The following is a 23,398-nucleotide window of genomic DNA, read 5'->3' on the forward strand; positions in this document are numbered from 1 at the left end:
AACGAGGCCTAGCAGAAAACTGGTGACAAAACTTACTTTGAAAGTAAAAGTAGGCCGAAGTACCCTAATTACCCATTACCCACCGTGGATTGCATTCAAACCACTTGCAAGCAACCAAGCAAAAGTAGCCATAGCCAGCATCGCTCCAAGACTCGAAATCCCCCCCACTCAAACACATGCAATAGAAATACTGCTAACCCTAACGAACCCTAAGTTAAGAATAGTGGCAAAGGCTTTCTTTAACTATGCCAAATCCCCCCTTTCCCACCATGGATTTTCTTCAAATGACTTGCAACCAAAATTACACATTCTCACGAGTGCTCTAAGACCCCAGAACTCAGTTTGAAAAATCTAGAACACCCCGAAACACATGCAATCCTGCTGCTAGGGCTAACCCTAACGAACCCTAAGTTACAAAAAGTGCCAAAACTAAAGGCTTTTCCGCGCGGATTTTGTCCCAACCACTTCTACCCGGTATTAGACCTTCCCAGGAATGCCCCAAGACCCGGCAACCCACCCGCCAAGAAGCGTAACACCCCCAAACAGGCCAAAAGCAAAATCTCATACTTGCAATATTTCTGGGCCTTCGGTCCAAACGCGCTGCGTAGCTAGGCCATAAGTCGGGGTTGGCACGACGGATTTCCTGAAAAGCAAATGCAATCAAGATTAGAGTGTCCCAGCAGTGCTCCCAGACCACGAAACTCACCCGCAAACAGACGGAACCCCCCCTAAGAGCACCTCAAAGGCAAGCAAGTCATCAAAAACACAAAAAAAATTCCGCCTGGGATTTGGTCCAAAACACTTTTATCCGGTATTAGAGCTTCCCAGCAATGGCCCCAGAGCCGTCAACCCAGGAGAAAACGAGTAGAAGACCCCCAAACAGCCAAAGAGCAAAAGTACAAAAATGGGGACTTAGTCACTTTTTCACAAATTTCCCAAATCACTCCGCGCGCGCTCTGCAGCTAGGCCCTAAGTCCCCTCAGCCACCATGGATTTGCTTCAAACCTCTTGCAAAGTAAAGTATATATAGCCAGCAGTGCTCCCACACCACGAAACTCACCCACAAACACCAGGAAGCCCCCCAAACAGGCCCCCGAAAACGCTACATAGAGCAAAATGTCAGAAATAGCCCAAAAAAAAATCGGCCTGGATTTTGTCCCAACCACTTCTACCCGGTATTAGACCTTCCCAGGAATGCCCCAAGACCCGGCAACCCACCCGCCAAGAAGCATAACACCCCCAAACAGGCCAAAAGCAAAATCTCATACTTGCAATATTTCTGGGCCTTCGGTCCAAACGCGCTGCGTAGCTAGGCCATAAGTCGGGGTTGGCACGACGGATTTCCTGAAAAGCAAATGCAATCAAGATTAGAGTGTCCCAGCAGTGCTCCCAGACCACGAAACTCACCCGCAAACACCAGGAAGCCCCCCAAACAGGCCCCCGAAAACGCTACATAGAGCAAAATGTCAGAAATAGCCCAAAAAAAAATCGGCCTGGATTTTGTCCCAACCACTTCTACCCGGTATTAGACCTTCCCAGGAATGCCCCAAGACCCGGCAACCCACCCGCCAAGAAGCATAACACCCCCAAACAGGCCAAAAGCAAAATCTCATACTTGCAATATTTCTGGGCCTTCGGTCCAAACGCGCTGCGTAGCTAGGCCATAAGTCGGGGTTGGCACGACGGATTTCCTGAAAAGCAAATGCAATCAAGATTAGAGTGTCCCAGCAGTGCTCCCAGACCACGAAACTCACCCGCAAACACCAGGAAGCCCCCCAAACAGGCCCCCGAAAACGCTACATAGAGCAAAATGTCAGAAATAGCCCAAAAAAAAATCGGCCTGGATTTTGTCCCAACCACTTCTACCCGGTATTAGACCTTCCCAGGAATGCCCCAAGACCCGGCAACCCACCCGCCAAGAAGCATAACACCCCCAAACAGACCAAAAGCAAAATCTCATACTTGCAATATTTCTGGGCCTTCGGTCCAAACGCGCTGCGTAGCTAGGCCATAAGTCGGGGTTGGCACGACGGATTTCCTGAAAAGCAAATGCAATCAAGATTAGAGTGTCCCAGCAGTGCTCCCAGACCACGAAACTCACCCGCAAACACCAGGAAGCCCCCCAAACAGGCCCCCGAAAACGCTACATAGAGCAAAATGTCAGAAATAGCCCAAAAAAAAATCGGCCTGGATTTTGTCCCAACCACTTCTACCCGGTATTAGACCTTCCCAGGAATGCCCCAAGACCCGGCAACCCACCCGCCAAGAAGCATAACACCCCCAAACAGGCCAAAAGCAAAATCTCATACTTGCAATATTTCTGGGCCTTCGGTCCAAACGCGCTGCGTAGCTAGGCCATAAGTCGGGGTTGGCACGACGGATTTCCTGAAAAGCAAATGCAATCAAGATTAGAGTGTCCCAGCAGTGCTCCCAGACCACGAAACTCACCCGCAAACAGACGGAACCCCCCCTAAGAGCACCTCAAAGGCAAGCAAGTCATCAAAAACACAAAAAAAATTCCGCCTGGGATTTGGTCCAAAACACTTTTATCCGGTATTAGAGCTTCCCAGCAATGGCCCCAGAGCCGTCAACCCAGGAGAAAACGAGTAGAAGACCCCCAAACAGCCAAAGAGCAAAAGTACAAAAATGGGGACTTAGTCACTTTTTCACAAATTTCCCAAATCACTCCGCGCGCGCTCTGCAGCTAGGCCCTAAGTCCCCTCAGCCACCATGGATTTGCTTCAAACCTCTTGCAAAGTAAAGTATATATAGCCAGCAGTGCTCCCACACCACGAAACTCACCCACAAACACCAGGAAGCCCCCCAAACAGGCCCCCGAAAACGCTACATAGAGCAAAATGTCAGAAATAGCCCAAAAAAAAATCGGCCTGGATTTTGTCCCAACCACTTCTACCCGGTATTAGACCTTCCCAGGAATGCCCCAAGACCCGGCAACCCACCCGCCAAGAAGCATAACACCCCCAAACAGGCCAAAAGCAAAATCTCATACTTGCAATATTTCTGGGCCTTCGGTCCAAACGCGCTGCGTAGCTAGGCCATAAGTCGGGGTTGGCACGACGGATTTCCTGAAAAGCAAATGCAATCAAGATTAGAGTGTCCCAGCAGTGCTCCCAGACCACGAAACTCACCCGCAAACACCAGGAAGCCCCCCAAACAGGCCCCCGAAAACGCTACATAGAGCAAAATGTCAGAAATAGCCCCAAAAAAAATTGGCCTGGATTTTGTCCCAACCACTTCTACCCGGTATTAGACCTTCCCAGGAATGCCCCAAGACCCGGCAACCCACCCGCCAAGAAGCATAACACCCCCAAACAGGCCAAAAGCAAAATCTCATACTTGCAATATTTCTGGGCCTTCGGTCCAAACGCGCTGCGTAGCTAGGCCATAAGTCGGGGTTGGCACGACGGATTTCCTGAAAAGCAAATGCAATCAAGATTAGAGTGTCCCAGCAGTGCTCCCAGACCACGAAACTCACCCGCAAACACCAGGAAGCCCCCCAAACAGGCCCCCGAAAACGCTACATAGAGCAAAATGTCAGAAATAGCCCAAAAAAAAATCGGCCTGGATTTTGTCCCAACCACTTCTACCCGGTATTAGACCTTCCCAGGAATGCCCCAAGACCCGGCAACCCACCCGCCAAGAAGCATAACACCCCCAAACAGGCCAAAAGCAAAATCTCATACTTGCAATATTTCTGGGCCTTCGGTCCAAACGCGCTGCGTAGCTAGGCCATAAGTCGGGGTTGGCACGACGGATTTCCTGAAAAGCAAATGCAATCAAGATTAGAGTGTCCCAGCAGTGCTCCCAGACCACGAAACTCACCCGCAAACACCAGGAAGCCCCCCAAACAGGCCCCCGAAAACGCTACATAGAGCAAAATGTCAGAAATAGCCCAAAAAAAAATCGGCCTGGATTTTGTCCCAACCACTTCTACCCGGTATTAGACCTTCCCAGGAATGCCCCAAGACCCGGCAACCCACCCGCCAAGAAGCATAACACCCCCAAACAGGCCAAAAGCAAAATCTCATACTTGCAATATTTCTGGGCCTTCGGTCCAAACGCGCTGCGTAGCTAGGCCATAAGTCGGGGTTGGCACAACGGATTTCCTGAAAAGCAAATGCAATCAAGATTAGAGTGTCCCAGCAGTGCTCCCAGACCACGAAACTCACCCGCAAACAGACGGAACCCCCCCTAAGAGCACCTCAAAGGCAAGCAAGTCATCAAAAACACAAAAAAAATTCCGCCTGGGATTTGGTCCAAAACACTTTTATCCGGTATTAGAGCTTCCCAGCAATGGCCCCAGAGCCGTCAACCCAGGAGAAAACGAGTAGAAGACCCCCAAACAGCCAAAGAGCAAAAGTACAAAAATGGGGACTTAGTCACTTTTTCACAAATTTCCCAAATCACTCCGCGCGCGCTCTGCAGCTAGGCCCTAAGTCCCCTCAGCCACCATGGATTTGCTTCAAACCTCTTGCAAAGTAAAGTATATATAGCCAGCAGTGCTCCCACACCACGAAACTCACCCACAAACACCAGGAAGCCCCCCAAACAGGCCCCCGAAAACGCTACATAGAGCAAAATGTCAGAAATAGCCCAAAAAAAAATCGGCCTGGATTTTGTCCCAACCACTTCTACCCGGTATTAGACCTTCCCAGGAATGCCCCAAGACCCGGCAACCCACCCGCCAAGAAGCATAACACCCCCAAACAGGCCAAAAGCAAAATCTCATACTTGCAATATTTCTGGGCCTTCGGTCCAAACGCGCTGCGTAGCTAGGCCATAAGTCGGGGTTGGCACGACGGATTTCCTGAAAAGCAAATGCAATCAAGATTAGAGTGTCCCAGCAGTGCTCCCAGACCACGAAACTCACCCGCAAACACCAGGAAGCCCCCCAAACAGGCCCCCGAAAACGCTACATAGAGCAAAATGTCAGAAATAGCCCAAAAAAAAATCGGCCTGGATTTTGTCCCAACCACTTCTACCCGGTATTAGACCTTCCCAGGAATGCCCCAAGACCCGGCAACCCACCCGCCAAGAAGCATAACACCCCCAAACAGGCCAAAAGCAAAATCTCATACTTGCAATATTTCTGGGCCTTCGGTCCAAACGCGCTGCGTAGCTAGGCCATAAGTCGGGGTTGGCACGACGGATTTCCTGAAAAGCAAATGCAATCAAGATTAGAGTGTCCCAGCAGTGCTCCCAGACCACGAAACTCACCCACAAACAGACGGAACCCCCCCTAAGAGCACCTCAAAGGCAAGCAAGTCATCAAAAACACAAAAAATTTTCCGCCTCGGATTTGGCACAAACCACTTTTAGTGCTTCCCAGCAATGGCCCCAGACCCGTCAACTCACCTGCAAAGAGGTAGAACAACACCCCCACAAGTGCTGAGTCTTTCTTCATTGGGCGTAAACCAGCCCTCTGCTTTGATGGAAATAGGAGTCTGGAGGAGGAGGATAGAGGAGCATGTTCTTCTGAACTTGTGAACCTGAGGAATGCAGACTGCGGCACCTTCTAATAAATTAGCAAACAAGTGAAGACAGTTCTGCTGATGGGCTTGTTTTTGTGATTATCTGATTAAAGTTTGAATTATATTAACTGTGCACAACAAAGAAAGACAGACACACAGGAATAAAAGTGAATAAGGATGAAAAAGAAAGTTATTGATTCGTTGTCTCATTTTCAGGGCTCGAAGTCGGTATCACGGTCCAGGAATAAGAATAAGGCTTCGTCATCATACTCTGCGAATTCAGCCAGGGTGAGGTCAGTCACAGTGCCACCTGACAGAGTAGAAATTCCCTCATCTATGGTGCTGGCCACCTCCTCTTCATCCGGCACGCTCTCTCGTACTCTTATATCTGGTGGTATGAGGTGCTGATTCATCTTGATCATTGTTAACCTCTCCACATTTTTGGGCGAGAGGCGGCTCCGTTTGGGAGTTACAATCCCACCAGCCGCACTGAAAACCCGTTCAGAAGACACACTTGCGAGTGGGCAAGACAAGTAGTTTAAAGCCAGGTTGGTGAGCTGTGGCCACAATTCTTTTTTCCCATGCCAATACGCCAATGGGTCAGAATTAACATAGACCTCTGTGGAGTCATTCAGATAGTCCTTCACCATCGACTCAAGGTCCTCCTCCAAGGTTCCTCCACTTTGCGTAGCTCTTGCTGTGCCTCTGACCTTTTGAGAACCAAACCCACGCAGAGCTAGCCAATCCTCTTCAGCCTCCAATGTTTCTGTTGTCTTTCGTGCAGATGATCCGGTTGCCGGTGTCTTTAACGGCTGAGAGGTCACTTGTGCCACAGCCACAGGTGCAGAAGTGGATTGTTTTGACTGGGGATGGCCTGCTGATGTACTGCCATTTCCTTCAATTTCCAGCCGTTCTGTTTCAAACTTCTTGGCTGACAAGGCTAGCCAACGTTTGTACTTTGTAACATCTTCATCAGCAAAAGGAAAGAATGCTCTGCCTGCCAGCGCCTTTTTGTAGCGTGGATCCAGAATAGTAGCACAAATGTAATGCTGTTCTGAGTGGATCTTTTGAAGACGTTCATCACCTTGTAGGAGCTCTAATAATTTCTCAGCCAGAAGCAAAGAGTCTTTCTTTTTGTCATCTTTTCGAAACACAGAACACACCTCCTTCAGTTGGTCCTCCAGCATGTACAACAATGGGATAGCTTTTCCCAAATTAGAGTCCTCCTTGCTGACTGCACGTGTGAAGACCTCAAAAGGACGAAGCATGCGTGTTAGGCTTTCAACTATGTTCCATTGCGGCCCACCCATCCTCAGCTCCTCTATACCCTCTTTCAAGAAATATTGATCGAGTTGCGTATACTGCTCATACAGACGCTCAAGCATGTAGAAGGTTGAGTTCCAACGTGTTACCACCTCCTGGATGAGTGCTTTCACTGGCATTTGACATTGATATAGCATGCTCCTCAGCTGCTTGCGGGCCTTAAAAGAATGCCTGAAATGCTTGCAAATTTTTCGGCAGTTCTCCAATACACTGTACGCTGCACTGCGTTTATTACCCAAGAATTTTTGGACAACCAGGTTTATACAGTGCGCCAAACACGGCACTCTGAAATAGTAACCGTCCCTCATGGCCTTAACTATATTGGAGCCATTGTCCGTGGAAACATAACCAACCTTGCGTTTTAGTGGGGACAGACAGTTAAGGACCTTTGTGTTAAAGACATCCAAAATGTTTTCTGCTGTGTGACGTTTCTCCAAACCAAACATGGCTAGTGTTGCATGTTTCCGAGCACCTTTAAAAACAATGTTAGTGTCAACACCTGAGTTTAGCTTTGCTTTAGCCCCTGAAAAAGAGACCCAGTGTGCAGTGATGCACATGTAATCAGCGCCTGCGCCACTGGTCCACATGTCTGTTGTCAGATGTATAGTGTGAACAGCACTCTTCTGCAAAGCTGCCCCAATCACCTTCAGAACATCTTCATGTAGTGCTGGAACCGCAACTCGGGCAAAATAGAACCGGCTAGGAACCTTCCATTTAGGGCAGAGCGCTGTCACTAATTCTAGAAAACCAACCCCTTCTACAAAAGAAAAAGGGAGAAGGTCCAGAGCTAGCATTTTAGCCAGCTTAGTGTTATACAGACGGGTCATTGGGTGGTTGCGTTCATATTGCGCTTCTGTAAACAACATCTTTTTAATGTTGCCCTGGACCAATGATTTACGGGATGATGATGATCTCTTCGACCCAGTTACGCTCGCTGATGAACTTTTCCGCATTGATGTCTCACTCTCTCCCACACTCTTAGTGTGGCTCCCATGGGGTGTGCTGCTGACATGGGAACTGGGTGTAAGTGAAGTGTTTGAATCGTCTTCTTCTACCTCCTCGTCATCAGCAGATGACAAATCAACGTTTTCATTACGTGCAATTCCGGCTTTCTTGACCGCCTCTAGGTGCGGAAACCATTCGACAGCGTGCCTTCTCTCAAGATGACCTCTCTGGCCTCCGGTACCATAGTTAGAACCAAGCTTACCACGACTAAATCGAAGCTTACAAAGGCTACAAATGGCTACGTTTTCCTTTTTTGGGCAAACACTAAAGAAGTCCCAAACTGGAGACTTGAAATGTCTTCGGGGGCCGGAGGAGGCGGCGATACTGGTGGTGGTGGTCCTGCTGCTAATGACAGATGAAGTGGAGGATGTGGATTGCCGAACTTCAGTACGTTTTGCACTTTCACCACCACGAATTGAGGTCGAGGACGAGGTGGGTACCTTCTTGCGAAGAAATATGGAAGCGGTAGGTTTTGGTGTACTACTTAACTCCAAATCTAATGATTCCATTTCCATTGCCTCCTCGCCGACATCATCATCACGCTCAGCAGCTTCTCGGGATAGGGTCAAAATGTCTCTTTGCTGCATGCCCGGTGGGGCTGCAGTGACCTTTGTGATGACTGGCTCGTCGTCATCGTGAGAGGCTTCATCACCAGCAGTATCTGTCACTTCTTGTTGAGCCTCATCACACTCCATAGGTTTGAGTTTTTGGACGACCTTCCTTTTACGCTTAGGAGGTACCGGTGTCAGATCATGGTGTGCCTCTGCCTCACTGTCAGACCGCAGTTGTGGTTCCCAAGACAGATCACTTGCACCAGAACGAGGTGGGCTTGAAGAAGATGTAGACACCCCCCTTGATCTTTTCCTTGCTAGGGATGTGGAAGACAATGAATGATCATCAGGAGGAGTGGCTTCCAATGATACCTCAGCTTCATTGTCGATTTCCAAATGTGCCCCTACTTCGGGAGGAACAACTATTGTGGGCACTTGTGAACGTCCATGCACCTTTGCTTGCGCATCTCCTTTTGCTGCCTCTCCTTCCACATGTACTTGGGCGTGTACTTGCACATGGTGTTGTTGTTGCGGCTGTGGTTGTTCAACACTTGTCAGATGAGTTACAACAACCTGTGTTGATTCAGGGACATTGCTGCTACTTTCTTGCGATGAGCCAACATCACTGGTCGATGGTGATTGGAGAAGTACACTGACTGCCTCTGAAGCACTCAAGGGCTTTGACTTAAGTTGGCGTGGTGGTGGAGGCACTGAACCCAATGGAGCAGGGGTGCTGCTCTCAGGTTGGTCCCCAGCAGATCCTGCTGCTGCAGGCGTACTTTTTTTTTTGCTCCCAAAAAAAGTGGCGGGTGGCACACCAGCCTCCTTGGTAACTTGCTTCTTCTGCTCCTTACTAGCAACTTTCTTGCTAGAGGAGCTACGGAGAACTTTCTTTGGGGCCATCTTCTTCAGAGCAGGTCAGACAGCAGGCCGCAGTTGCACGAATTGTAGAGTTGTCTGAGGCCAGACGTGACGTCGCGTGACGTTATGCTGCACACACACACCGCTGCAGGACTTCTTCCTGGCACTGGTGGTTCTCTTGAGTCTTGTGCACCTAAAAAAAATGGAAGACAGAGGAACATCAGTTCAGTTATAGAGCACAAAAAAATCGAAAAACACTGCAAAATCAGCACAATCCCAATCCATCCATGCCCTCCATAATGTTTAAATTCAAGACAACCCACAGAAAGACTAGGCCCATGCAAGACTCACTACCCCTGGGCATAAATAAAGGTTGAAAAGTAGGCAAAATGGTTGGAGGCCTAACAACAAAGCCTGCATTCAAAATGGCCACTTGCCTGCCAGCACATGGCCAGTGCCTGTAGCTGCACTCAAAATGGCCACCAGCCACATGGCATGTCCCTCCCCATGAACACCCCCAAAAATCGAAAAACACTGCAAAATCAGCACAATCCCATTCCATCCATGGCCTCCATGATGTTTAAATTCAAGACAGCCCACAGAAAGACTAGGCCCATGCTAGACTCAAATACCCCTGGTGAAAAGGCCACAAGTACAGGCCCAAAAATCGAAAAACACTGCAAAATCAGCACAATCCTATTCCATCCATGGCCTCCATGATGTTTAAATTCAAGACAGCCCACAGAAAGACTAGGCCCATGCTAGACTCAAATACCCCTGGTGAAAAGGCCACAAGTACAGGCCCAAAAATCGAAAAACACTGCAAAATCAGCACAATCCTATTCCATCCATGGCCTCCATGATGTTTAAATTCAAGACAGCCCACAGAAAGACTAGGCCCATGCTAGACTGAAATACCCCTGGTGAAAAGGCCACAAGTACAGGCCCAAAAATCGAAAAACACTGCAAAATCAGCACAATCCCATTCAATCCATGGCCTCCATGATGTTTAAATTCAAGACAGCCCACAGAAAGACTAGGCCCATGCTAGACTCAAATACCCCTGGTGAAAAGGCCACAAGTACAGGCCCAAAAATCGAAAAACACTGCAAAATCAGCACAATCCTATTCCATCCATGGCCTCCATGATGTTTAAATTCAAGACAGCCCACAGAAAGACTAGGCCCATGCTAGACTGAAATACCCCTGGTGAAAAGGCCACAAGTACAGGCCCAAAAATCGAAAAACACTGCAAAATCAGCACAATCCCATTCAATCCATGGCCTCCATGATGTTTAAATTCAAGACAACCCACAGAAATACTAGGCCCATGCAAGACTCACTACCCCTGGGCATAAATAAAGGTTGAAAAGTAGGCAAAATGGTTGGAGGCCTAACAACAAAGCCTGCATTCAAAATGGCCACTTGCCTGCCAGCACATGGCCAGTGCCTGTAGCTGCACTCAAAATGGCCACCAGCCACATGGCATGTCCCTCCCCATGAACACCCCCAAAAATCGAAAAACACTGCAAAATCAGCACAATCCCATTCCATCCATGGCCTCCATGATGTTTAAATTCAAGACAGCCCACAGAAAGACTAGGCCCATGCTAGACTCAAATACCCCTGGTGAAAAGGCCACAAGTACAGGCCCAAAAATCGAAAAACACTGCAAAATCAGCACAATCCTATTCCATCCATGGCCTCCATGATGTTTAAATTCAAGACAGCCCACAGAAAGACTAGGCCCATGCTAGACTCAAATACCCCTGGTGAAAAGGCCACAAGTACAGGCCCAAAAATCGAAAAACACTGCAAAATCAGCACAATCCTATTCCATCCATGGCCTCCATGATGTTTAAATTCAAGACAGCCCACAGAAAGACTAGGCCCATGCTAGACTGAAATACCCCTGGTGAAAAGGCCACAAGTACAGGCCCAAAAATCGAAAAACACTGCAAAATCAGCACAATCCCATTCAATCCATGGCCTCCATGATGTTTAAATTCAAGACAACCCACAGAAATACTAGGCCCATGCAAGACTCACTACCCCTGGGCATAAATAAAGGTTGAAAAGTAGGCAAACTGGTTGGAGGCCTAACAACAAAGCCTGCATTCAAAATGGCCACTTGCCTGCCAGCACATGGCCAGTGCCTGTAGCTGCACTCAAAATGGCCACCAGCCACATGGCATGTCCCTCCCCATGAACACCCCCAAAAATCGAAAAACACTGCAAAATCAGCACAATCCCATTCCATCCATGGCCTCCATGATGTTTAAATTCAAGACAGCCCACAGAAAGACTAGGCCCATGCTAGACTCAAATACCCCTGGTGAAAAGGCCACAAGTACAGGCCCAAAAATCGAAAAACACTGCAAAATCAGCACAATCCTATTCCATCCATGGCCTCCATGATGTTTAAATTCAAGACAGCCCACAGAAAGACTAGGCCCATGCTAGACTCAAATACCCCTGGTGAAAAGGCCACAAGTACAGGCCCAAAAATCGAAAAACACTGCAAAATCAGCACAATCCTATTCCATCCATGGCCTCCATGATGTTTAAATTCAAGACAGCCCACAGAAAGACTAGGCCCATGCTAGACTGAAATACCCCTGGTGAAAAGGCCACAAGTACAGGCCCAAAAATCGAAAAACACTGCAAAATCAGCACAATCCCATTCAATCCATGGCCTCCATGATGTTTAAATTCAAGACAACCCACAGAAATACTAGGCCCATGCAAGACTCACTACCCCTGGGCATAAATAAAGGTTGAAAAGTAGGCAAAATGGTTGGAGGCCTAACAACAAAGCCTGCATTCAAAATGGCCACTTGCCTGCCAGCACATGGCCAGTGCCTGTAGCTGCACTCAAAATGGCCACCAGCCACATGGCATGTCCCTCCCCATGAACACCCCCAAAAATCGAAAAACACTGCAAAATCAGCACAATCCCATTCAATCCATGGCCTCCATGATGTTTAAATTCAAGACAACCCACAGAAAGACTAGGCCCATGCTAGACTCAAATACCCCTGGTGAAAAGGCCACAAGTACAGGCCCAAAAATCGAAAAACACTGCAAAATCCGCACAATCCTATTCCATCCATGGCCTCCATGATGTTTAAATTCAAGACAGCCCACAGAAAGACTAGGCCCATGCTAGACTCAAATACCCCTGGTGAAAAGGCCACAAGTACAGGCCCAAAAATCGAAAAACACTGCAAAATCAGCACAATCCCATTCCATCCATGGCCTCCATGATGTTTAAATTCAAGACAGCCCACAGAAAGACTAGGCCCATGCACCACTCACTACCCCTGGTCAAGGCCCCAACAACAGGTCAAAAATCGAAAAACACAAAATTTTACATACCAAAAAAATCGAAAAACACAGAAAAATCAGCACAATCCCAATTCATCTATGGCCTCCATGATGTTTAAGTTCAAGACAACCACAGTCCACCCACCACTGAGTACCCCTGGGGAAAAGGCCCCAAAACAGCCCAAAAATCGAAAATCCCAAAATTTTAGTTGCAGCAACTGTAATGCCCCAAACAAACTTACTTTCTAATCCAACAGTGATCCAAAGAAAGTCAAAAAGGCCTCAAATCCAAAGATCCAGCAGCATCCACAAAAAGTAATCCTTCCAGGTCCACATCCGAATGAAAAGTGACCAGGAGATGGACAAAGCACTGGGAGGAGCCTGCTGAACAGGAACAGGAAGTTGAAGACTATGGGGCACTTCCTTCCTCCCACCCCCCTGCCCCCCTCCCCAAAATGGACTCCTCGCTAAAAAAGTGCAGGCAAATGTCAAACTAAGGAGTTATTCACATAAAAATCATCATTTCTAGAAGGTTTATGCTGCTTGCTGGTGGATTTCTTGTGCAGAATTGCAAATTTATATTTTCGCTCGCCGCATCTCAAATCTCGCAATTGCGAAGTACCGCGAGACGTGATCTCGCCGTACTCGCGTTGACAAACTATCGCTGGCAAGCCGCGATGACGTAATCGCGCTCGCCAATTCCCGCGGGATCACACAGCAAGATCCAAAATGGCGCAGCACTCGCAAACTATCGAAAAAAACAACTCGGCAAACGATGATAAACGCCGCGCGCCGCAAAAATTGTATCACCAACGCCGCGCGCCGCCAAAAAAATCCGCTGCGTGCGAATTTGCGGATTTTGCGGGAAATCCGCAAATCTCGCGGATTGCGGATTTCCCGAAAATCCGCAAAATCCGCGAGCGGAACGGATTTTCCGCCCACGCTTACTGGTAACGCCATGAGGCTTCTCTTCTCACTTTCAAGCCCTGATATATGTTTTTTTACTGCCACTTTTATTTTGAAATCTATTAGAGCCAGACTTAGTATGGTTTTCCCGTAAATTTATGTGCAGCAACCCCCACACCATGTGACAAGGCTATCCCTGTTTTTCATTTTGTGTATCATGTATATGTAATGTTTTTAACTGTATACTTTTATGATGTTTTTTTAAACACTCGAATAAAGTTATAAACTGAAACTGAATATATTCCCCCCTTTGTATATAGACTGGTTCCCTAGACTCCCCAATGTTTTTTGATAATTTGCCAATTTCCCAAGTTTGCATTTCCCATTTGCTTTAAGAGTTAATTTGTTTTCCTTTTATCTCTTTCCCAAAAAGTTTTTGTCAAACCAAAACTGTTATTTTGTAAATAAAGAATGTTATCCTATCAATGTAAATAATTTGAACTAAAATAAAAATCTTTCTATCTTTCTTGCATTTAGTAATCATACTGTGTGATGCAATTTATATGCTTCTATGGAAATTTTTAGTTGTTTTGAAAATGCTTTCTATAACTCTGTTCAATTTTTACAATGCTTTTACTTTCAAAATGTACAAAGACGAACATATACATAGCACTATCCTATGTGGAAAATTAAACAGAAACTATTCAACACAGATGAAAGATTGAGACACATTTGTGGTGTAAAAAGTCATCATTTTGTTATTTTTTTTAAATGGTGACAATAAGTGAGCATGCTGATTACGAGGAGTTTCTCCCACGCTGCCTACATATTGCTGGTGGTGAGTCTTTACGTGTTATGGGTGGTCGAACCAGTGATGCTGCAGGTGGTAGCACAAGTGCTAAAGGTGCTATAGGTGGTACTGCAGGTGCCACTGCAAGCAGTGGTGATGGTGTATACATCCTGCATGTGTTGGCATTTTTTGCAAACTGCCTCAATCATCTTCATGGCCAAGGCATGGTGTCTTGCACTCTCTTCCCTAAAGGTTTTACAGTTGTTCTTGGTGCTTCTTTGCCATATCTTGGTAACGTTTCGCAACAATATCCAATAGACAGGTCTGCCTGTCAATCATCTGGTGGAGTCATTGAACTGAGTCTGGAACTTCATGCACAGTAGCCATCAATGCACAAATATCATACCGCACATCCCTTTATTGCTGAAGAAATTGATCCTCTCAGTGACAGGCATGAGCCCATGCCACCACCCGGTCACATGTGTGGTTGTCTCAAATGGCCAGCAGGTGACCAGCATGGAGAGAGGTCTCACCTGGTAGGTTGTGTGAAGGAGATAAATGTATGGGGAAACCTTGCTCCCCACCAGGGTTGTGCTGTCCATCAGATGTTTGAGGGAAGACAAGAGAGGAACCTTCATGGAAGAAGGGTGTAGACTGTACAGAGAGATCTGTGTTGTGATGGCTGTGGGGAGGTGAATGGTGCATAGGCAGATGTAGTCTCTGTGGCTGCTTGGCTAATTGCTGGCGACTGAAAATCCTCAGAAGGGATTTAGGATGAACACTGCTGCCCCGCCATGAAGAGTCCTTCTTCTGGATTTTCTTCTTCTTGAGCTGTGTTAGCTGCATATATGGTTTCTTGGAATATTGGATTCTCTCCTGGGTTTATGTGCCTTTCTCCGCTTGTAGAAGGTTCAGCATCATCCTCCGACGCAATGCCCCCAGAACCTGGAAGAAGATTACAACAAAGGAAGCACATTACATCCAGTGTTGATACAATTTCACAAAATTTTACTTTACTAAATATATACAGGTGGACACATGGATGAGATGTGTATTTCTCTAAAATGTGAACTCATCAGCTCCAGCCACAGAGTTAGTGTTTTGGTGATCCCCTGTGATGTTGGCTGTTGAAACTTAGTCCTTGTAGTTGTATTTATCAAAGAATGTCTACATCCAACAGCTAGAAAGTCAAGATTTAGGCTGAACTGATATTGTCAATCTTGATAATTGTTCAAGAACACAAAAGCAGATATATGACAGAGAAATATACAGGAGCTTAGACACCACAATAAAATGATTTCAGACATTTTTAAATACACTTTCTAATTGGCATGAGAGCACTTTTAGGAGTATACATGGCGGTTATGGCAGGGGGTGGATGAGAGAACACACAGGGCCTAACAAGTTTAAAAAATAAGCATTATGATATATTAGTTTACCAGTATACATGATAAGTTTCGTTTTTAGTCCACTTTAAAGACATGTTAAAACACCTATTGGCATTTCTGTATAGCTTTTGTAAAAATAAGCTAAAACTATTCTTTGTCATGTCATCTTGGTAGCATAGGTACATACGGGTCTTAGCATGTATAGGTGGTTTCCATTTGAAGACCGGCTATGTATGTTGCTCTACTGAAGTTGCAACGACTTCTGCCCCAGCTGAACAAATCAATCTGTATGAGGAATAGTAAAAACACAGCACAATAACATCTAAAACAAATATTAACTACTTGTGTTACAAAGTGTTTACAAGGGCTTTCAGGCTTATCTCACAGTGTTTATATAAAAATTCTTCTATTTATTTCCCAACACTCACTAACACATTGGTATATGTTCTCCGTGGAGATATCAACACAATACACAAGAATACTTCAAATGAAATCAGGTAAGTAGTACAAAATACAGTGGTCTCCAGGGGGGGACCAAACCATATTCTAAAAAAGTGGAATGCGAACTGCAAGGGGGAAAAGGACTTGGACCAGAAGACCCAGATGGGGCCAGGGACACAAGGAACCACCTGAGGTAAGCATCAGGAACACCACAGAGGCTGTGTGCAGAGTGGGAACACAGCCACTTCCCAATGGAAGTCAATAGAGAAGTTGCAGTTTTGCAACAAAAGGACTCTTCCCAGAGGACCCAGAAGAATTCCCTTGGAGGACAGATGGTTGGAGAGCCACCCCATCCATGGATGCCCCCGGAGCCAGGTTACCTACACCAGGGATGCCCGGTGCATGGGAATGAAGAGATGTCAGAAACCCCAGTAGACAACAATGGAAGACTTAGAAGAAATCACTTTGGAGAAGACGGTGAAGGAGTCCAGTGGAATCCGAGGGTGGATTCTGGAAGTGAAGAACCTCGAAGCAAAGGGGACAGAGCCTATGCCACTCGGAAGTGACCAAGAGGCACAGAATCGCAATGCCCACCGATGTCAGGAGGTTCAGAAGAGCCGACTGTGACCTTGTCACTGCAGCTGTGAAGACCAGGCAACCCAGCGGTTGACCAGGAGCCCTGCATGAGCTGTTCCATATTGGATGTCGGTGACTAGGTGGCTGATGTCCGGCGGGAGCACCATCAGTCCTTGGTAGCCACAACTGGTGAGGAAGAATAAAAAGGAGCAACATTGAGACCAGCAAGATCCAAGGGATTCACCAACAGCTGGAGAGTCATATCAGGCCTTGAGCAAGCTGGGGAGCCCACTGAAGTAGTAGAAGACCCTTAGGAGGACCCACCGGCCAAAGGCACAGGAGTGGCAAAAAGACCTTGAGCAGCTCACCAAAGATGAAGGTTCACGGTGCAGAGGATGTGGTGAGGACACTGTTCTTGGAGAGAAGAGATGCTAGAGCTTCTTGTAGCCCAAAGATCTCTAAGGTGCAGAGCCAACACGCCTTGGCAACGGCAAGTCAATGCTGTGCACAGGGGTTCGGTCCTGAGGAGGGATACTGGCCTCAAAATTGGAGAGATAACAGGTCAGGCCTCGAGGGAGCTCCAGAACTACCACCTGTGTTGCTGAGCCTCGGGAAGTCCATAGGACGACAGGAGCAGCAGAAGGTCAGCTTTGTTGCAGTGCCTGCAAATGCAGGGGAGTGACTACTTCACTCCAAGGGAGATTTCTTCGGGTGTCCTTGATGCCCATAGGTCTGTTGAAGATCCTTGAAGAAGCACAGACACAGACGAGGAAGAAGACTTCCATAACAGTGAGACAAGGAGCAGCAGGAGTCTTCCTTGATGCAGTCTCGATTCCAGGGGAATTCCAGTGAAGTCGAAGGGTCCAGACGGTCGAAGAGTGACATTGTTTCAGTCTTGAGTCTTGTCCCATGAAGGATTTGAGGACCCACCTACAGGTAAGATCCTAAATACCTTAGGAAGGGGGTTAGGACAACTCAGGAGTCCCTCTGAGAGGAGGAGCTGGACAGAGAGGAGGATTATCCCATGTCCTATGCCAGGAGTCAAGGACTCCCTGAAAGGGTTCCAAGGAGGGAACCAAATGGGCCATTCAAAGCAGTCTGGTAAGCGCTGCCACCTTAGCCTGCGACAGGAAACCTATTGTACTACCTTTCCCTGCTCAAACTTGGCTCAGCAGCAGTAGGGCAGAATTGTGTCTGTGATCAGTAGCAGCACTAGCTTGAATGGCTGACTGCACATACAAAGCCCGGAGATGTCCTGCTCAAGTAGGGGCATCCTCACACTTATAACCAAACACCCTGCCTTCAGGACTTAAAGGCCTGCCATAGAGGTAACTTATAGGTTTTAAGTGCAGTGACCTCAGATATAAGAAAACGTATATCTATAGTGAGGAGTGCTAGCACCAACTCACACAGGCGATAATGGTAGGCGTGTAGTCACAGTTTGAGTAATCTTTCATGGGTGGCACAATACAGGCTGCAGCCCATGGGAGACCGCTGGTATGCCTATGCCCTGGGTACCTTAGTACCATATACTAGGGTCTTACAAGGGTACACCAGTAGCCAATTGTGGATGTACAACAGTACTTGACATGGTCAATTTAGGGAGAAAGCACAGTGATTGGGGTCCTGTCAGGACTGGGGTCCTGATTAGCAGGATCCCAGTCAGACTAGTCAAAAACATACTGACACCAAGGAAAAAGTAGGGAAATGATGAAAGCCGATCCTCCTTTCCTACCTAGCCCCCCCCCAAACAAAAGGAGATGAGACTAACCTTGCCCAAGTTTAGTCTTCATTTTCTAAGTGGATATATCTGGAGAGTCCATCTGCGTTGGCATGGTTACTCTCAGGTCTATGTTCCACAAAAAAGTCATCCCCTGTAAGGAAATCAACCACCTCAAAAGTTTCGGATTTTCACCCTTCATTTGCTTAAGCCATAAGAGGGGCTCATGGTCTGTCTGAACAATGAAGTGAGTGCCAAACAGGTATGGCCTTAACTTCTTCAAGGCCCAGACCACAGCAAAGGCCTCCCTCTCAATAGCTGACCAACGATTCTCCCTGGGGTCAACCGTCTGCTTATGAAAGCTACGAGTTGGTCCTGGACAACTCTGTTAAGTTGTGATAATACTGCACCTACCCCTATCTCAGAAGCATCTGTCTGGACAATGAAGGTTTTTGAGTAATCAGGACGTTGCAGGATGGGAGCTAACTGTCCCCTGAACTTTCTTAGGCATCCTTTTGGAGGTGAGATCATTATGGGGAGTAGATACATAGATACATAGTCCTTAACTAACCTTCTGTAGTACCCAGTAAGGCAGAAGAAAGCTCAGACCTGAGACTGGGTAGTGAGAGCAACCCAGTCCTTTATGGTCTGTATTTTGCTCTCCAATGGATGAACTTGGCCTCCACCTACCATGTGGACCAAGTACACATCCTTGTGCTGCCCTATCAGGCACTTTGTGGCCTTGAAAGTGAGGCCTGCCTTTTGCAGGGCCTTCAGAACATTTCTGAGGTGGACCAAGCGATCCTCCTAGATGAAGCTAAAGACAGTAATATCATCTAGGTATTTTGCACTATAGGCTTCCAGATCTGTTAGGACTTTGTTCACCAACCTCTGAAATGTGGCAGGTGAATTCTTCAAGCCAAAAGTCATTACAATGCATCGATAATGCCCACTAGGGGTTGAAAATGCTGTTTCTGGCTTGGCATCCTCAGATAGTTTGATTTGCCAGCAGCCAGCTCAAATGTACTGACTGTACCGGACACTTTCATCTTCTTTGTCAGCTGCATCTTCCTGAAGTCCTCCATTGGGTTCAACGGTGGTTTCGGACGTCACTTCACACCTATGTACCCAGCTTCACTGGTATCCTGGTTCCTAGGATATGCACAGGTGGAGTGACTCTCCAACCTTCTGTCTTCCACAGGGTTTCTTCAGGGTCCACTTGGAAGTGACCTTTTTCTTTAAATTTGTAACCACAACTTACCCATTGACTCGAATTGAGTATGCAGTCGTGTTCCCACTCTGCACACGGCTTCCGTGGGGGTTCCTAGACACTCACCTTAGGTGGTTCGTTGGGTCCCTGGCTCGTCTACGTCTTCTGGGTCCACTCCTGTCTTCAGTCATGGTTTGCATCCCACTATTTTAGTATATTGTTTGGTCTCCCCCTGGCGACCACTGTGTACTTGTGCTACTAACCTGTTTTATTTGCAAAGTATTATGTGCATTGTGTTATATCTCCAGGTAGGAGATAGAGTTGTGTTAGTGGGTGTCTTATAATAAATATCTATTTTTATAAATACACTGTATGGTTCTTTTTCACAACCTATACCAATAAGATTAAGGTCTGGTAAAACAAACTGCTTTACACTCCTTCTGGACTAAAGCCTGAATTCTGCTTTCCACAGCTACCACTTAGAGAGATTTCTAAGGTTGTCTAAAACCACTAAAATCACAATAAGGGTTGTCTCGATTAGTGCAAGGTGCTACACTTACATATGTGAGCACCATATACGAAGCCAGTATCTCACAGTGTCCATTTGCTGTATAGTTGGAACACCAAGCATTTGTGGCGTCCCAGTTCTTACCCTGGTACGCACTCTTGGATTGGGAAGTGCTAGGGTCCCACCCCGCTGAACAGCTTTTGGAGCCCTTTGGGAGATTCTTTGTGTTTTTCCCCTCTGTGTCTTACATCTTTCCATTTAGGGGCTTAGCAATGCCTTTCATTTGGTCACCCCCTCCTTGGGCCTTCCTGCATACCCTTGTTTTGACCCATTCGACAGCCTTCTACCCCAGCTCTTGAGGAGAGAATAACCCTAGATCCACTAGGTATCTGATGCTGTTTCTCTGATGTACTATTACTTAACAAGTGCTCTTTCATCAACAAATTGAAAATGCCTTCATAATCTTGCACCTTACTGCCTCTTAACCATCCGCCTAGTGTTCTGACTGACAAGTCAACAAAATCTACCCAGGATTGACTCAAGGTTTTGAGTCTCCCTGAACTTAATACTGTACTCCCCAGCAGATAGTCCAACACCTTCAATCAGGGTATGCTTCATGAGGTCATAAGGCACAGCATATGCCCCATCCAGTGTCAGGAGTCTATCCCTGCACTTTCCTGAGAACAGCACCCAGAGTAGAGAGCCCTAGTATTTCTAGTGTAAACACCTCATTTTACATGCCCTCTCAAAGGCAGTAAATCATTTAGTAATGTCATCACCCTCAACATATTTAGGGACAATCTGTGTGGGGATTTTGGAATCAAAAGTTTCCTCTCTCTCCCTATTTACTTTGCTACCACCACATATTGGTCCTAAACCCATCTCAACCGTGTCTCTTTCTATGGCCGGTACGGGCAGACACTCCAGGTACAATACTAAGGGTAGATTTTAGGGTTTTCCTCAACACCTTCTCTAGTCAAGTTGGGGGGACTACCACCAGGAGTAGTCTCCAGACTCCTCTTCACTGATCACATCCTCAGCTATGGGGTTGTCAGTGTCATCTGTAAGATGGGTGGCATCAAACTCTGCTAGTAGCCCCTGAACCATTTGGTTTTGTAGGGTTTGAACCAGTTTTTATTTTACAGTTTTTACAGAGAAGTCTTAACTTCTGCATCTTAAGCTGTAGAGAAAGGGTCAGGTTGAGCGCCTGAACATTCTCCCTTGTGGAAATAATTTTTTTGATGAAGTTGGGACCTTTTTTAGAAATTCAAAAAAATCTAAATAGATTTTTAAGGCCTAACTAGTACACTTTTTACATTTCTAACACTAAAGGACTGGGGGACTTAACACAAGGCCCAAACAGATCAAATTAGAAAATATGGAAAAAATTGAAAATCTAAAAAATAAGAAGAAATGTTTTTAACTGAAGTCATTTGTTGGTTTCTTTGTCAGATCACGTATTGACAAAGTTGTTTCAGCAAAGGCAAAGTCTTTTAGCCCGCCGCCTGTCAGCCAATGTGGGAAGCTGGCTTTTTATGCGGTGTACCCAAAAGAGATACACTATGTAGAATTTGAAGACAACCCTTATTGCCTTACAGGGCTTAAAGTAATAATCCCAAATGCTCTCTTTGTGGTAGGGTGGCGTGTAGTTTAGGCTTATCAGAGGGTGGTTTTAAGAATTTTTTGTACACACAGAGTCAATAAATGAGACACACACGCAAAAAGAAACTTGAGACCAATTTAGAAAAGTAACATATTTTTATATAATTTTACACACCAAGGGGCATATTTACAAGCCCCTATCTCCACCACAATGTAACTTTCAGTGATGTTGTGATGGTGATAGGGGCCTGCCTTGTAAATAAGGCACCCTTTCACGCTGTTTAGCATGAAAGGAGAGGGCAATGGGTGTTGCGGTGGGAGTTCCACCGCAACGCCCATTGATTTTGACTCTGCCCCCTATTTACAAGGTCAGGGTAAATAGGAGGCAGGTCCATAATTAAGACCAGGAAAAACCTGGTATTGAACAGGTGTAACGAGGAGAAATGCTTTATTTCTCCTCATTTTTGCTGTTTCCATCTGTGCTCCTTTGTGCAGCACACATAGAAACAGCAAATTGCCTATGATTGTTTATGAAGGTCCCCCTTCCTGCACATAAACAATCATTTAAAAATAAAAAAAAATCTTTTTTGTAACTTCTATTTGTGCTGCATTAAGCAGCGCACATAGAAGTTACAAAGCTGCATTTATAGATTGTTTATGTGCAGGAAGGGTGACCTTCCTGCACATAAACAACCTTCCCCCTAACGCAGACACCCTTGCACTATGGTGCAAGGGTGCCTGCGTTGGTGCTTGGCAGTTGAAATCAATGCCAGCGCTAGGGGAAACGGAGGGCTTTGCCACATTCTTCTTAATGCGGCACATCTCTGCGTTTTCGGAATGGAGAAGCATGGCATTAGAAATGTTTGCTTACAGCCACACTTCTCCACTCTGCTGTAAATATGCCCTCAAAAGTATGGGAATTAAGTTAGAACATTAGACCCTATACATTTTCACAGTAAAAACAGTAGAAAATGACTGCTGTCAGATTTGAGGCTGCAGCCTCGAGCGCAGTAATGATATCCTATGGGGAAATACATTCACTGCATAGGTGCACTTATTTATTTATTAAATAAATTTGTACGGCGCAACAGCTACCCAAAAAGGGTTTCCCGGCGCCAAGACGGAGACTGGAAGCAGGAGAAAGCAAAAATGGGAAAAAGTTATTGATTGAATAACCAGGTCTTCAGGGATCTGCGGAAACGGGGATAGCTAGTTTATTTGCGGATGGCAAGAGGGAGAGTATTCCAGAGAGTAGGCCCAAGATAGGAAAAGGATCGACCACCCATCCTAGCAAGTTTGAATCTGGGCACCATGAATTTTTCCAGAGAAGCAGAACGCAGATAGCGATTAGGGACATAAGGGCAAGCCAAAGAAAGCAGGTATTGTGGAGCTAAGTCCATTTGATCTTAAACATGTAACTCAGGGCTTTACATTTTATACGATTTTCCACCCTGAGCCAATGTAAGTCGCGAAGATAGCCGAAGATGGGTGTGATTCTGGGAACACTGCATAGCAGTCCCGCTGCGGCGTTCTGTACCAGCTGCAGTCTATGGGTCACAGTCTTATTAACACCCAGAAAAAGGATATTGTCGTAATCCAGCTGTAACGTGATAAGGGCATGGACCACAGTTTTCTGGGTGGTCCTAGGTAACATCCAAAAGATTTTCCTAAGCCATTTTAAGATGGTAAAACAAGTGG

Source organism: Lissotriton vulgaris, chromosome 6, assembly GCF_964263255.1.
Source record: "Lissotriton vulgaris chromosome 6, aLisVul1.2, whole genome shotgun sequence".
NCBI lineage: Eukaryota > Metazoa > Chordata > Amphibia > Caudata > Salamandridae > Lissotriton > Lissotriton vulgaris.